Below are 13,986 nucleotides of genomic sequence, written 5' to 3'. Positions count from 1 at the left end.
AGTGCAATGGTGCAATCTCGGCTCACCCCAACCTCCGCCTCCTGGGTTCAGACAATTCTCCTGCCTCAGCCTCCCGAGTGGCTGGGATTACAGGCACGCGCCACCGTGCCCAGCTAATCTTTGTATTTTTAGTAGAGATGGGGTTTCATCATGTTGACCAGGATGGTCTTGATCTCTTGACCTCGTGATCCACCTGCCTCGACCTCCCAAAGTGCTGGGATTACAGGCGTGAGCCACTGCGCCCGGCCTCTACTTTCTGTTTCTATTGCTTTGTCTATTCGGGATATTTTGTATAAATCAAATCACACCAAATATATGCCCTTTTGCAGCTGTTGATGGAAAAGAAATGTTTATCATGAGGAAATTTGAGTTTTCCAAAGATAAAATTCTTACGAGGCCTGAGAAAAGAAGCATAAAAATTCATAACAAAAACAAATCCATCACGGTATATCATGAATCTGCCATTATTGCATATTACACAAAGGATGAAATGCCTATCAACAAAGCTACAATCATGCCACAAGGGCTAACACTTGGACATGTCTTCCTGTTACCCAGTGTGACAGATGAAACGGAACTGGAGTCAAGCTGCTTGCACAAATGGATGTTAGTATGGGGGCGAGAGTGGCAGAGGAGCTTATATTTGAAACCTACCATGTTACAACTGGTACTTCCAGTGATTTTGATAATGCCACCGAAATAGCAAGGTGGATAGTTACCAAATTTGGAGTTAGTGAAAAGCTTGGAGTTATGACCTACAGTGATACAGAGAAACTAAGTCCAGAAACTCAATCTGCCACTGAACAAGAAATGAGAACCCTTTTATATGAACAAGTAAAACTTTTATCTTGAAAAGTCATGCAAAGGAGCATAAAAATCTACCAGAAGTTTTATTGACCTATGAGACTTTGGATGCCAGACATTCAAATTGTTCCTGAGGGGCAAATGTTGGAAGTGAGATGAGAACTCTCTTGATATGGATGCTTTGCTGGTTTTACTGCAAGAATATAAGCACTGCAGTAGTCTTTTGTAATGCTTTCTCCTCATTCTTGACGTAGTATAGTATAATTTAAGGGTGTGAAACAGTTTGTCAATCTTTTGTCACATTTACCCAATTTTGGTTATTCTCATTATGACACCTATTGCAAATTAGCATCACATGGCAAACATATATTTTTAAAAATAAAGAATTACCAAAACAGAGACATAGACCAATGGAACAGAACACAGGCCTTGGAGGCAACGCCACACATCTACAACCATCTGATCTTTGACAAACCTCACAAAAACAAGCAATGTGGAAAGGATTTCCTGTTTAATAAATGGTGTTGGGAAAACCGGCTAGCCATGTGCAGAAAGCAGAAACTGGACCCCTTCCTGACACCTTACACCAAAATTAACTCCAGATGGATTAAAGACTTAAACATAAGACCTAACACCATAAAAACCCTAGAAGAAAATCTAGGCAAAACCATTCAGGACACAGGCAAAGGCAAGGACTTCATGACTAAAACACCAAAAGCATTGGCAACAAAAGCCAAAATAGACAAATGGGACCTAATTAAACTCCAGAGCTTCTGCACAGCAAAAGAAACAATCATTACAGTGAATCGGCAACCAACAGAATGGGAAAAAATTTTTGCAATCTACTCATCTGACAAAGGGTTGATATCCAGAATCTACAAAGAACTAAAACAGATTTACAAGAAAAAAACAAGCCCATTCAAAAGTGGGTGAAGGATATGAACAGACACTTTACAAAAGACGACATATAGGAGGCCAACAAACATATGAAAAAATGCTCATCATCACTGATTATTAGAGAAATGCAAATCAAAACCACAGTGAGATACCATCTCACGCCAGTTAGAATGGCGATCATTAAAAAATCTGGAGACGGCCGGGAGCGGTGGCTCAAGCCTGTAATCCCAGCACTTTGGGAGGCCGAGGCGGGTGGATCACGAGGTCAAGAGATCGAGACCATCCTGGTCAACATGGTGAAACCCCGTCTCTACTAATACAAAAAATTAGCTGGGCATGGTGGCGCGTGCCTGTAATCCCAGCTACTCAGGAGGCTGAGGCAGGAGAATTGCCTGAACCCAGGAGGCGGAGGTTGCCGCGAGCGGAGATCGCGCCATTGCACTCCAGCCTGGGTAACAAGAGCAAAACTCTGTCTCAAAAATAAATAAACAAATAAATAAAAATAAATCTGGAGACAACAGATACTGGAGAGGATGTGGAGAAATAGGAACACTTTTACACTGTTGGTGGGAGTGTAAATTAGTTCAACCATTGTGGAAGACTGTGTGGCGATTCCTCAAGGACCTAGAAATTCCATTTGACCCAGCAATCCCATTATTGGGTATATATCCAAAGGATTATAAATTGTTCTATTATAAGGACACATGCACAGGAATGTTCATTGCAGCACTGTTTACAATAGCAAAGACTTGGAACCAACCCAAATGCCCATCGATGATAGACTGGACAGGGAAACTGTAGCACATATACACCATGGAATACTATGCAGCCATAAAAAACGATGAGTTCATGTCCTTTGTAGGGACACGGATGAACCTGGAAACCATCATTCTCAGCAAACTGACACCAGAACAGAAAATCAAACACCGAATGTTCTCACTCACAGGCGGGTGTTGAATAATGAAAACACATGGATACAGGGAGGGGAGCATCACACACTGAGGTCTGTGGGGGGAATTAAGGGAGGTACAGCGAGGGGTGGGGAGCTGGTGAGGGATAACATGGGGAGAAAGTCAGCAAACCACATTGCCATGTATGTACCTATGCAACAATCCTTCATGTTCTTCACATGTACCCCAAAACCTAAAACGCAATAAAATATATATTTAAAAAAATTAAAAAAAAAAAAGAACTACGAGGATTGCTCTCTCGTCGTTCACTGCAAAATTATCGCTCTGTATTTCGCCATGATTGTGAGGCCTCCTCAGCCATGTGGAATTATCTCAGCTGCAGCCGCAGTTCCTTAGGATAACCCTCTCCAACCTCTCGAAGATACTCACCATGATTACTTGATTACTGTGTTATACTAGACAGAAGTTCCAAGAAGAGAAGATCTGTATCTCTCAGTCTCACTGTATGAGCAGGGGGTAGCTCTGCACCTAGCATGCTCAGTAAGAACAGTATTTATGAACTGAACGATCGAGGGTTGAACGACGGCCCACCTACCCACCGAGCCTTCCGGAGGGGCGAGTCTACCGGCGGCGCGCGCTGTAAGACGTCACTTCCGCCGGAAAATTCTCCTGAGTAATCACTGATTCCTGTCACTTCCTACAGCTTCTCCCTCGTGAACATGGCATTTCCGCCCTTCTTCGGCCAGGCCCGCCCAAGCCAGCAGCCCCCAAAGCTCCCGCAGCCACCGCTTCCCACTCCTTTTGGTTGTACGCCACCGCCGCGTCTCCCCCAGCAGCCCGCCCCTTTTCCGGGAGCCTCCGCCCCCTTCCTTCAGCCTCCGCTGGTTCTGCAGCTCCGAGCCTCCGCGGAAGCCTCCTGCGGCGGCGGTGGCGGCGCTGGCACCTTCTACCCGGTGCCACCGCCTCCGCAGCTGTCCCAGTGCCGGCCCTTCCCCTGGACCGATGCCGGCGACGCCTCGAAGCCAGCGCTGGTCTGATGCGCCGCCGCCCGCCTTCTTGCTCGGGGATGCGGCCCTCAAGCGCCTGTGCGACTGGCGGTTCCCAGAGTGTTCTGGACACCGCGAGGGGCGGGCTGTCCGGTGACCAAGCGCGCGCACGCACGCCGGGCCCAGTCTTGGCGAAGTGCGCGCGCCATTGCGCGGGTCTTTGTGCCCGGTGCGGCGGCTTCACGGCCTGATCCAATCCCTGCGCGAGGCCGAAGCCGAAGGCGTACGGAACTGGCCGAGCGGCTACAGCCGTTGACCCAGGCTGCCTGTTGGGTCGGGGGTGGTGGGCGGGAGTCGCAGAGGAGGCTGGAGAGGACTCGGGAACGTGAGGCCGAGCGGGAGGCAGAGGCCGCGTGGGCCTTGTAACGCGAGCAGGAGATTGATCGCTGGACGGTCAAGTGTGTGCAGGAGGTGGAGAAGAAGCGAGAGCAGGAAGTCCAAGCAGCCGCTGATGGCGTACTGTCTGAAGTGAGGAAAAAACAAGCGATACCAAAAGAATGGTGGACAGTCTTCGGGCTTTAGAGAAGTTGAGGAAACTGAAGAAGGAGGCTGCAGCCTCAGCAGATGAGACTTTTGAGCATCATCTTCAGCGACTGAGAAAACTCATGAAAAAGCGCTGTGAACTATATGAAGCTGAAGAGAGCCCTCAGAGTTATGCTGGAAGGAGAAAAGATAGAGAGGAAAAGAGAATTCAAAAAGAAAGAAAAGAAAAAGAAAATTTTACTTCAGAAACGTGAAATGCAGTCCGAGTTTGGGGAGCCAGACGAGTTCCCACGTGCTCACCTCTTGGAGCCTTTCTGGCAGTTTTACCTCCAAGCTGAGCACTCCCTGCCAGCGCTCATCCGGATCAGGCATGATTGGGATCAGTGCCTGGTGCCATCCGATCATCCCAAAGGCATCTTCGTTCACCAAGGATGGGTCCTTCCACCGTTACCCAGCAACGACATCTGAGCAACTGCTGTTCAGCTGCGTTAGTAACGATGCTCCAGGAGTGTGGTCCAGGCAATACTCTTTCCAGCTCTAAATACTAGCAATGCTGCCATCTTTTGCTGTAGGCTAAATCACAACTTCTAAATTCAATGTGCATTACCCTACCCTGAAGTGATCCTTTCCTTCTTGCTCTGTGCTGGCCAGAGGTGCCTCTTGAATCAGGAGATTAATGTGGTTTTTCAGGAAAGAACTTAGGTGAACTGAGGTTATTACCACAGGCAGTGAATGACCTTGGTTCACCAAATTTGCCTCCGTTTTGAGGGGCTTGGTCCAGAGTGACTTGTTAATTTACTCTTCTTGTGTGGTGATGGGTGCTAAGTACACTCAAACACTCAATACAGGTGTGCGATGTGTAGATTTCACAGCCCTTCCACTAATAGTGAGTGTGAAGGCAAGCTTGATGCAAAACCTCCTGACCTTTTCTATCCGAAGAGCCCTTTGACTTCTAGGAAGAAAGGTCAAAAACGTGTTATCTTCGGTTTTGTTAATCCCAGTTTTAGTGCAGTTTGGGGGGCTGCTAGTTAGGAAGATGGCAGTGGCTGTAGGTTGGGTTGCCAGAAAAGATAGTGGCCTAGTCTTAATCAGGTGGAGAATTTAGAAAATCTGAAGAGTATCCAAATTGGATTGTGTTTTAATGTACAATGGCTGTATTTTGTCCATGTTAGAAAGATCCTAATGAAAGCACCCATTTTTTAAAGTTTCTAAGGGCTTAGTTGTTTTTTTCAGAATCCCCAAGGAGATTTCCCTAATGGGAGTGGGCCCTTAACCTCACTCAGTCACATCATAGGAGCCAGTGTAGCTGTGGAATTATCTTAGCAACTCAAGCTTCTAACAGAAAAGCAAATAAAAATAATAAAACTTATTTTTTATATTCACTTATAAATGTACTTCGAGATGATCACTCATATAACGTCATTTGTTTTGGTTTGGTTTTTGCCAATTATTTTGTTATTTATATTTCCAAAAAGTAAATAAAAAATTTTATTTTTTTTAAAAAAAGAATTATGAGGATTGAAAACAGCTCATTTGAGGAATGTCAGTTATTAACCTGAAAGTAACTAATGATTTTATGGTTGGTTACTCTACTAGATGTGAATAAAAATTGTACCTTTAGCCTTCTATATACATCAGTAGAAACTTAATTAAGATGCATTAATTATGTTCTAGGTTGATTATAAATACAATGTTTTTTAATCTAAGTGTGGAGAATTGTAAACATGGTTGCAACCAGAATTTAAATGATTATAACCTTTTGGCACAGGGTGGTGGCTCATGTCTATCATCCAAGCACTTTGGGAGGCTGAGGCAGGTGGAAGGCTTGAAGCCAGGAGTTCAAGACCACCCTGGCCAACGTGGTGAAACTTTGTCTCTACTAAAATACAAAAAAAGAAAAAAAAAAACGAGGTGTCGTGGTGCACACCTGTAATCCCAGCTACCTGGGAGGCTGAGGCACGAGAATTGCTTGAATCCAGGAAACAGAGGTTGCAGTAAGCTGAGATTGCACCACTGCACTCTAGCCTGGGCGACAGAGTCAGACTCTGTCTCAGAAAATAAAAGGTTATAACTTCTTAAAAGTAAAAACCCCAAACATATGTTCTTTTGTGTCATTATTCATAATAGTTAAAGAGTAAAAACAATCCAGATGTCCATCAACTGGTGAATGTATAAACAAAATGTGATATATCCATAGAATGGAGTATCATTCAGTCATATAAAGGAACAAAGACCAGTTACATGCTATAACATGCATAGACCGTGAAAACATTATGCTAAGTGGAATTGGATTTTTGCCATTGTTGTTAATGTGGTTAATTTTGCTGTTGTTAATGTGGTTAATTTATTTTTATTTATTGTTTAAAGTTTCAGTAGTTTTTGGGGAACAGGTGGTGTTTAGTTGCATGCATAAGTTCTTTGGTGGTGATTTTTAAGATTTTGGTGCATTCATCACCCAAGCAGTGTAGTGTACCCAGTGTGTAGTCTTTTATCCCTCACCCACTCCCATCCTTTCCCCTGAGTCCCCAGAGTCCATTACATGATTCTTATGCCTTTGCATCCTCATAGCTTAGCTTCTGCTTATGAGAACATACAATGTTTTGTTTTCCATTTCTGAGTTATTTAGCTTAGAATAATGGTCGCCAACTGCCTGTAGGTTGCTGTGAATGCCATTATTTTGTTCTTTATGGCTGAAGTATTCCATGTTGTGTGTGTGTATGTGAACGTTTGTGTTTGTGTATGTGTGTATATATATACACACCTGTTTTTCATGTTTGTTGGCCATTTGTATATCTTGAGAACTGTCAAAAGGGGAATTGGAGTTTGAGGGAACAATTTTATGGCTATTTTTCAGTATAATCATCAGGTGAATATAGTTCTGTTCAGCTAGTGTTACTTTAATCCATTATCTGTACCCAGGAAGGGAGATGTTTATCACAGAGATAGACACAAACCTGGAATGCTTTTCCCTAAAGGTGAGTAACTATAGTGTGAGCCCTAAAATTCACTACAGGTAGGTCTTGATTTGGCACAAGATATGCTTTATCCACTGATGTGAAATGTCCAGGTGTTTTTTTGTATGGTTTTGTTGGTGAAAGACACAATACCCTCTAATCTAAGGCATCTTCTCCAAATCCCACTGAGGCACAGGTGCAGCATTAGGGAGGGGGTCATGGAGTTTCCTGTGAGAGATTTGCCTTCTGAACCCTGGGCAGATCCTCCCCACCTTGGGATCTCTGTGAAACTCTGGGGTCTCCTAATTGATCCAGACCAAGTTGTGAGGTGGAATTCCTCCCAGGCTGTAGTCTCCTGTCTTCTTCTGTGAATTTTACCAAGACAGATCAGGGTTTTGAGAGTGGGAGTCATAGCGTTGCTTCCCACAGCCCCTGGCTGTGCAGATGGATGAGGCTACAGTGCCTGGATGGAGTAAATCTACTGGGAAGCTGAATTCTTCATCTTGAGGTTGTCCCATCAGCAGCCCCACAGGAAGGGGAAATGCCCTCTCTGGGAGCCTGGCTCTCATTTCCTTATAGATGGGGCTGGGGGCAGCCACCAGGCTCTCTTCATACATTTCAGACAGAAATGGTGTCTCCCTGATTTTTTTCTGCTATTTGCTTCATCTGTCCTCATCTCATCAAGGGTCAAGACGTAGGAGCCAATAGACCCAGCACCTTTCTGAGTCTGTCCTGTCTAAGTGAGGGTTACTAGGTGCTTGTTCTTCTCAGAACCTCCCCATGGGTTCTTCTCTCCTTTAGGCTGTCCATCAAAACAGCATTGCGGGATCCTTGCCAAGGCAGTCATCTCTCCAGCCCTGGAGATGCTTCGGGGAAGTTGCAGGTCCATGCTGCAGGACAGACTTGGATAAGCAGAGACGTATCTCACATCTGGCTATGAAATTCAAGTTGGGCTGCAGGTGGCAATGAGAAAAAAGGAGAAATAAAGAAATGCTCACTCTTCTTTTTATCTTTAGAGTATGGGTTTTGTTCCTTTCAGTTTCCTTTTTATACTTCCCTTTTTTCCCCCATTTTTTAATAGTGTTCACCTCCACCTCCCTTAAAAGTAACCTCTGAATCATTCCTGCCTCATCGATGTCCCCCCCATCCCTAATACTGTTTCCTTGGGCATTCTCCTGCATCTCAGTCTGAATTGAAGAGTTTGGGAACAAGTACTTAGTCTTGAGCTTTGATTTTGTCGTGGGATAGGGAATCAATTTTATTTTCTGAATTGCTGACCTTTATCCCTGCCTGCATGACCTTGGGCAGTATGTTCCATCTCTGAGCTTCAGTTTCCTCATTTGCGGCCTGTTGTCATAAATCCCCTCCTGAGTGGTTTTGGGGGCCAGTTGTGCCTGGGTCATGGGAGGACCTCAATTGTGGTACTTTTCCAGACCAGGTTAAGACCTGAGGGGTTGAAACATGAGTGGATCCTGCTGTTGGACTGCACAGTCATGGTGAACAACTTATGTGCGCAACAGCCCACATCTCCTCCAAACACTGATAAAACCTACTTACAAAGTTTCTGAAATATGTAGCCATGATACGATGAAGAAATGAGAAATGAAACTTCCTGACACAGGCCGGAAACCTTAAGAAGCAGCAGAGACCAGAGCTGAGTGGCTGCTGGTGACTCGCAATGTCAAGGGGTGACTAAGGGGGGAAGTTTTGACCTCTGTGTGAGAAAGAAGAGAGCCCCAGGCCCAGGGACCCCACAGACAGGGAAGTGTCAGGATTTCAAATGAAGGACAGAAGCTGTGGCTCCTCATCCCCTGTGTTTGTGGATGGCACTGGAATATCTCTACTTTAGACTCAGGTCCATGGTCAGCCCCAGGCCGCCGCCTCCATGTGTGTGTGAAACAGATTCACTGCAGCATTATCAGACATCAGTGTCTGTCCCACATGCGAGTCTGAGGCTCACATTGGACCCTCCGTTGCTGAGCAAAGCCCTGAGCAGACTTATGTGACACTGGCAGGTGGAACCATCTCCCCTTTTCAAGCTGTAACACAGCCCTGGTAGAAATCCTCTTTGACAGATAAGGCCTGTTGGGGGCGAGTGTCTAAGAATGACAAGAAGGAGGAATCGTCCTAATGATCAAAAGTGCTATGATTGGCCGGGCGCTGTGGCTCATGCCTGCACTTCACAGCACTTTGAGAGGTCAAGGCAGGCGGGTCACTCGAGGCCAGGAATTCAAGACCAGCCTGGGCAACATGGCAAAACGTCATCTGTAAAAAAAATTAGCTGGGTGTGGTGTCATGAATAGTGACCTGCAGTTCCATTTAAGTTGCTGGAAAACTCAATCCCTTGTACAACAGTTGCAAAAAATTAAAAATACCCAAGAATATACCAAAGCAAGGAGGTGAAAGATCTTTACAAGAAGAACAACAAAACACTGCTGAAAGAAACTGTAGATGACACAAACAAATGGAAACATATCCAATGCTCATGGATTGCAAGAATCAATATTATGAAAATGATCATACTACCCAAAGTAATCTTCAGATTCAATGCAATCCCCATCAAAATGCCAACATCATTTTTCATAGAATTAGAAAAAACAATCCTAAAATTCATATGGAACCAAAACAGAGCATGAATGCCAAACCAATCCTAAGCAAAAATATCAAATGTAAATTTAATAAACTAATTCTAGGCTGAATTGTGGGTTTTGTATTTTTTATTTTGACAGAGTCTCACTGTGTCACCCAGGCTAGAGTGCAATGGTGTGATCTTCACTCACTGCAACCTCTGCCTCCTGGGTTCAAGCAATTCTCCTGTCTCAGCCTCCCAAGTATCTGGGATTATAGGTGTGTGACACCACGCCCAGCTAATTTTTGTATTTTTAGTAGAGACGGTTTCGCCATGTTGACCAGGCTGGTCTCGAACTCCTGACCTCAAGTGATCTGCCTGCCTTGGCTTCCCAAAGTGCTGAGATTACAGGCATGAGCCACTGTGTCTGGCCTGAATTGTGGGTTTTAAAATGTTATTTTTGTATTATATAATTTTCAGGTCATTAAAAAATACAAAGAGATCTGGCCTGTAAACAAACAAAAAAATCATAAAATTATTTCTTCATAACAATGCAAATTATTTTCAATGGATTTGCATGCTCATTGGGATTGGACCTTCCAACAGCAAATTCAACACCAGGAGATAGTAAAGAAATGCCTTCAGAAATTCATGGTGAGTGAAGAATTCTATATTAACCTAAATTCTCAAAGACAAAGGTAAACGACCTGTTGGCAGCTTGTCTCACATTAAACCCACTCTGTCAGGTTTCAGTAGACGCCTTCACCGTTACATGTACTTTCCCTTCTACATATATTTCATTATGCTTTATTTAATATAATTCAGGACATAGACACAGGCAAAGATTTCATGACCACATCAACAAAAGCAATTGCAACAAAAACTAAAATTGACAAATGGGATCAAATTAAACTGAAAAGTAAAAGAAACCATCGTCAGAGCAAACAGACAACCTACAGTATGGGAGAAAATTTTTGCAATGTGTCCATCTGACAAAGGTCTAACATCCAGAATCTACAAGGAACTTAACAAATTTACAAGAATAAAACAACCTCATTAATAAGTGGGCAAGGAACATGAACAGATACATCTCAAAAGAAGACATTCATGCAGCCAAGAAACATGAAAAAAAGCTCAACATCACTGGTCATTAGAGAAATGCAAGTCAAAACCACAATGGGTTACCAACTCATATCAGTCAGAATGGCGATTATTAAAAAGTCAGGAAAAAACAGGCTGGTGAGGTTGCAGAGAAATAGCAACGCTTTTACACTGTTGATGGGCATGTAAATTAGTTTAACCATTGTGGAAGATTCTGTGGTGATGCCTCAAAGATCTAGAACCAGAAATACCATTTGACACAGCAATACCTGGGTATATACCCAAAGGAATAAAAATTATTTTATTACAAATATGAATGCACATGTTTATTGCAGCACTATTCATAATAGCAAAGACATGGAATCAGCCCAAATGCTCATCAACGATAGACTGGTTAAAGAAAATGTGGTACATATACACCATGGAATACTATGCAGCCATAAAAAGAAACGAGATCATGCCTTTGACCAGGCCATGGATGGAGCTGGGAGCCATTATCCTCAGCAAACCAACACAGGAACAGAAAACCAGACACTGCATGTTCTCACTTATAGGTGGGAGCTGAACAATGAGATCCTATGGACACAGGGCGGGGAACTACACACACTGAGGCCTGATGGAGGAGGGCAGGGCAGGAAGGGGAAAGCATTAGGATAAACAGCTAATGCATGCTGGGCTTCATACCTAGGTGATGGACTGATATGTGCAGCAAACCACCATGGCACATGTTTACTTGTGTAACAAACCTGCAGATCCTGCACATATACCCCAGAACTTAAAATACAAATAAAAATTATTTTTTTTCACAAACTTGGTAGAGAGTGAAAGGGAAAGGAAGGTATTTCCAGAGTCACAATTTAAAAAATATTTTAATGTTGTCACACTCAGTGAAAGCAATTCTAAATGATGTAATTTAGTTGGAAGAACAGAGAATCCAAAATGTATAATGTGGCATCCTTGAGGGAGGAAAAATGGGAAAACCACATACTGAAACACACACATGTGCACATGCATCCTCATAGTTACGTACATGGATGAGTACTAAGAATGGGAAAACCACTTACTGAAACACACACACACACACACACACGTGCACATGCACCCTCCTAGATACATACATGGATGAGTACTCAGAATGGGAAAACCACTTACTGAAACACACACACACACATGCCCATGTGCCCTACTAGATACTCATACATGGGTGAGTACTCAGAGTTCAGCTAATGTGTAATTAGAACCTGTTTTCTCTACAGGGAGAGGAGAAATGAATCCTTTTTCAAAAATATAGATCGTTTTTATAACTTGGTAATCATGAATAGTGCTGCATGAACTTAGGAGTGTGGACATCTCTTCTGTGTGCCGATTTCATTTCCTCTGTGTATATACAAAGTGAGATTTCTGGATTATATGGTGGTCGCACTTTTAGTTTTTTGAGGAGCTTCCATACTGTTTTCCAAAATGGCTGTATTAACTTACATGTCCACCAATGGTATGCAAGGATTTTCTTTTCTCTCCATCCTCCCCAACAGTTACCTTTCATCATTTTGAAAATAGCCAATCTAACAGCTGTGAAGTGATATCTCACTGCAAAATTTTACTTTTTACACGTGTATACATATGAATACATATATACACATGCATTTATATGTACATATGTATGTGCATATATATACATGTTTGTATATATACATTTGGATGCATATGTATGTATGCATACATTTGGATGTATACATATATGTATATACATACATACATATAAACTTTAATAAGCTATAACTTCACATCTGTTAGGATGGTTACTATGAAAAAGAGTAGTCTGGGCACGTGGCTCACGCCTGTAATCCCAGCACTTTGGGAGGCTGAGGCGGGTGGATCATCTGAGGTGAGGAGTTCGAGACTAGCCTGACCAACAAGGTGAAACCCTGTCTCTACTAAAAATATAAGAAAATTAGCTGGGGTGGCAGGCACCTGTAGTCCCAGCTACTCGGGAGGCTGAGACAGGAGAATTGCTTGAACCTGGGAGGCGGAGGTTGCAGTGAGATGAGATCATACCACTGCACTCCAGCCTGGGTGATGGAGCGAGACTCCATGTCAAAAAAAGAAAGAGTAGAGTAACAAGTGTTGATGAGAATGTGGAAAAAATAGAATCATTGCACTCTGCTAGTGGTAATGTGAGTACAATGATCACAAAAATACTACAGATGTTTTTCAGAAGTTAATGATTAGAACTGCCATATGTTTCAACAATGTCACTGCTGGATGTGTACCTTAAGGAAATGAAATCAGAATGTTGAAGAGATGCCCACACTCCCATGCTCACTACAGCATCAGTCACAATAACTAAGACATGGAATCCACCCAAGTGTCCATCAGCAGGTGAATGGATACAGAAAATGAAGTGCCCAGTATATACACAGCAAAAGACTATTCGGCCTTCTAGAGGAAGGAAATTGTTTCATTTGTGACAACATAGATGAGCCTAGGGGACATCACGCTAGGTGGAATAAAGAAGGCACAGGAAGTCACCTACTCCATGATCTCACTTATGTGTGGAATGCGCCAGGCCAACTCATGGAAGTAGAGTGGAAGGTGGTTCCCGGGAGCTGGGCTGGGTGGAATCAGCTGTATTGAAGGAGACCACATTTCAGTTACATAGGAGGAATAAGTTTAGCAGATCTTTTGTAAAATACGGTGACTACAGTTACTAACAATGGATTATATATGTGAAAACTGGTAAGAAAGTAGATTTTAAATGTTCTCTTAACAAAAAGATAACTATGTGATGTTACAGATAAGTTAATTAGCTTGACCTAGGGATTTCACAGGATATTCACGTATTAAAATATCATGTTGTACACCCTAAATATGTAGAATTTTTTATTGCCAAATAAAATAAAGTAAAACATTAAAATAAAAAATATTATTTTGAAACAAACTGTACATTTAAAAACGTGCCTTTTATATAATGGAAAATTCCATTTTATATGTGATGACTTCTTTTTTTTTTTTTTTTTTTTTTTTTTTGAGACGGAGTTTCGCTCTTGATACCCAGGCTGGAGCGCAATGGCGCGATCTCGGCTCACCGCAATCTCCGCCTCCTGTGTTCAGGCAATTCTCCTGCCTCAGCCTCCTGATGACTTCTTTTTTTTAAATTTTTTGAGACAGAGTCTGTCTGTGTTGCCCAGGCTGGAGTTCAGGGGCACAATCTCAGCTCACTG

The 13,986-nt window shown here is 43.0% G+C and overlaps 1 protein-coding gene and 2 pseudogenes across 3 annotated transcripts in view; 2 read left to right on the top strand and 1 right to left on the bottom strand.

Annotated features, from left to right (window-relative positions):
• The window catches only part of LILRB3 (leukocyte immunoglobulin like receptor B3), a 31,996-nt gene extending 28,559 nt beyond the window's left edge, over positions 1 to 3,437 (bottom strand). For all 3 annotated transcript variants that reach the window (XM_064380870.1, XM_021666505.2, XM_064380873.1), the window contains exon 1: positions 3,042 to 3,437. The gene's annotated coding sequence lies outside the window, so the exon portion shown is untranslated. The remainder of the gene's footprint in view (positions 1 to 3,041) is intronic.
• LOC105732518 (ATP-dependent zinc metalloprotease YME1L1-like) lies at positions 491 to 963 on the top strand (annotated as a pseudogene).
• Positions 3,332 to 8,104, top strand: LOC105732504 (programmed cell death protein 7-like; annotated as a pseudogene).
• The last annotated feature ends 5,882 nt before the right edge of the window (positions 8,105 to 13,986 follow it).

Source organism: Aotus nancymaae, unplaced genomic scaffold (assembly GCF_030222135.1).
Source record: "Aotus nancymaae isolate 86718 unplaced genomic scaffold, 86718_ANA_hifiasm-v0.15.2.pri h1tg000028l, whole genome shotgun sequence".
In the NCBI taxonomy this organism is placed as follows: Eukaryota; Metazoa; Chordata; class Mammalia; order Primates; family Aotidae; genus Aotus; species Aotus nancymaae.
This window is presented reverse-complemented; position numbering and strand designations above follow the sequence as displayed.